Genomic DNA, 3,109 nt, shown 5'->3' with positions numbered 1-3,109 from the left:
ACCATGGTGAGAGAGAAGACACACCACGGTCATGTATACCATGGTGAGAGAGAATACACACCATGAGAATTGTTCGTGGTTGCCCACAATAACTAGCCGGTCAGACCCTTTTGCTAACCACTCTCTCTGGATGCAGGACATGGAAATCAGCTTCACCTAGGAAACACTCCCTGCTGGATAGCTTAGATGGTGCCAGAAGGAGTTATGCAGGCTGCTGGAGGAGAAAACCATCAATGGTTTACCCAGTGCTGGATGCACATGCTGCAATACTGACCTGCTGGCAAGATGTGCCCACTAGGGTGATGGTGGTACAATGGTTATGCATATAGCCAACCACTTTCTGACTGCATATGAGGCCTGCTCCACAGGAGGGAATTCATGCCTTGTACGCTACACATGATCAATAGTCCATGACTAGGGAAACCATAGAGCCAAGCAGCCATACTATCAAACTGTACTGTATTCTAAATATTTATGTTTACACCCTAGATTTGAGTTTCTCTAAACTTTGATCAAAGATGCTTCCCTTTACAGGGGGTAATGGTTAAGGCAGAGACTCATAACTGGTCAAAGAGTGGAGTAGAGATAACACTCAGTGTTCAGCTGTGGGTAGGTCATCTCTAACAACCTCCACCATCCAAAGCCCAGGAGCTTCACAGAAGAGGGGACAGAAAGAATGTGAGAGCCATGGAATGGGAAGGAAAGTTGTGAAATGCCACCTTGTATACAACAGTCATGTCACATCCAGAGCAATTAACAGCAGCTACGGCTACCTCTTTCCAATCAAGCTGGTCAAAAGCCCAGCATGAACGGGTCGGGGGATCCTGGACACTGCACCCCCATCAAAGGAGATACTGGCACTTGATAGGTGTAGAGGAGGAGAGCCACTGTCCTCCGGGGACATGGCTGCTGATAGGTTGCTTGTACCGAGGTTGATGGCCTCACACCCACACACTATGGCCAGCACTAATTAGATTTGGAGATATTAATAGCAATGAAAAAGAGGGAATGTGATTGGGATGGAGATGGGTGGGGGTTCTGGGGGAGCTGGAGGGATGTAGTGTCATGTAGTGTCAGATGGCTATGATCAACATCCATTGTATAAATACAACTTTCAAAGAACAAAAAATAATTTTAAAAGCACCACAGGTCTCAAACAGCTCCATGTCAGGTCCTCTTAACATCCTCTTAACATATATTAGTGTACACACACACACACACACACACACACACACACACACACATCTTTGTGCAGGTGAGTTGTAGCTGTTGACATCTGCCCAGAAACAACCACACTGAGAAATTCTAAATAAATGTCTTTTAAGTTAATAGCCTGGGAAGATAGCACAGGACTGAATCTAGGATGTCAAAATAAACCATTCTCAGTGTTAAATAAAACCAAGTGAGAAGTGTGCTTTTGATGACAGCCTCTGCATCTCCTCAATGCCTATTTTCAGAGCCAGAGGATTTGATCCATTTTGGCTTCACGCTAGGAAGTCCAGGAACACAATGGCCTTGCCTCCCACAGAACACTCAGATGAGGACAGACATCAAAGACCCTCAGATGACTGCACTGTGTGGCACAGCTCCATGGAGTCCACTTTGAAAACACACCCACCATTCAGAGCTAATTTCATGTTTAAATTTACTAAAGAATTGTTCCCTGCGACTTTCTCAAATACTGTTAACACATGCCAGGCTAAGCAGGGGGTCAGCATTGCACCTGGATAGTGAGAGGTCCCTGGCCAGTCCAAGGAAAGATGGTACCAGAGCTAAACAGATATCTATCTCCTACTGCTGTCCAAAGCTGCCCAGGCCCAGAACTGCAGAGACTCTGCATTCTGATTGGAATAAAGGAAAGGAGGTGGAGAGGGAGGAGGAGGAAAAAGAGGAGGATGTGAGGGGCTTGAAGACATATTAAGTTCTTAGAACCAGAGACCAGAGCTGTCTTCTCCCTCCTAGGCTGGGAAGTCACAGCTGGCCAGAGCAGTAAGAAGTCTTATGCTTGGCTTCCCAAGTGAGGTCTGGCATGCCCCAGGCAGCTGATAATCTTACCAACTATAGTCTTGCCTGGGAAGATAGCACAGGACTGAATCTAGGATGTCAACCTCTCCCATTACCCCTGACAGGGGCTCTGACAGAGAAAGAGAAAGAGAAAGAGAGAGAGAGAGAGAGAGAGAGAGAGAGAGAGAGAGAGAGAGAGAGAGAGAGACTGCAAGGCTCCAGCAACTAATAAAGTATAGGGAAGTCTGGAGGTCATAGTAAAGCTATGATTCTATGCAGAAATTATCAAATTAAAACCTTCCAATTTGTAAGTCTAAGAAGAAGTAAAGAGTTGGGAAGCAGATGATGTTGTTGAGTCCACAGCCCTAAGAGGCTCAATCTCTGCTAGAGTCGGTCCTAAAACATCTTCTCAAAGTGGCCCAATTCTGAGAAACAGGCATGCCCAGCACCACAACCGCCTTTGTGTAAGGAGATGTGGAAGGCAAGAGTGAATCAGACTAGTAGTTTGCTTGTTTGTTTTACCCAAACTGCTGCACTCAAAACCACCAGTGAGCCTAGCTCAGCAGCTAAGAGAACAAGCTGTTCTTCCAGAGGACCATGGTTTGACTCTCAGCCCCCACATGGCAGCTCACAACCATCTGAACTCCAGTTCCAGAGGTTAGAATACACACTTGACACACAGACATGCATGCAGGCAAAATACCCATACATATAAAATAAAATATGCATTTTTTTATTTTAGCAATTAAAGCCCAGACTGGCCAAGTCCTACTGGGATTGTAATAATAGGACATTTGAGAACACCGTTTCTATTAAGCAAAGTACAGGTGGCCACTGCAAACAGTCACCTGCTACACCCACCGTTAGAGGGAAAGGCACTATCCCAGTGTATACATTAAAACTCATGGAAAGTAAGTGGCAGAGGGGAAAAACCCAAGACCTCTACAGACATCTGTCCATCATCAAGAAGGACCAGACCAGCCATACACCAGAGTTTTCTCTAGTGTTAGGAAGGACAGAGAAGAACAGTTCTACACTGCACTCAGGAAGGTGTGTGTGTGTGTGTGTGTGTGTGTGTGTGTGTGTGTGTGTGTGTGTGTGTGTG

The 3,109-nt window shown here is 45.8% G+C and overlaps 1 protein-coding gene across 1 annotated transcript in view; it reads right to left on the bottom strand.

Annotated features, from left to right (window-relative positions):
* Adcy1 (adenylate cyclase 1) overlaps positions 1 to 3,109 on the bottom strand; it is a 116,855-nt gene that overhangs the window by 51,137 nt on the left and 62,609 nt on the right. The window lies entirely within an intron of this gene.

The sequence above is a fragment of the Mus caroli genome, chromosome 11 (assembly GCF_900094665.2).
Source record: "Mus caroli chromosome 11, CAROLI_EIJ_v1.1, whole genome shotgun sequence".
Taxonomy (NCBI): Eukaryota; Metazoa; Chordata; class Mammalia; order Rodentia; family Muridae; genus Mus; species Mus caroli.
This window is presented reverse-complemented; position numbering and strand designations above follow the sequence as displayed.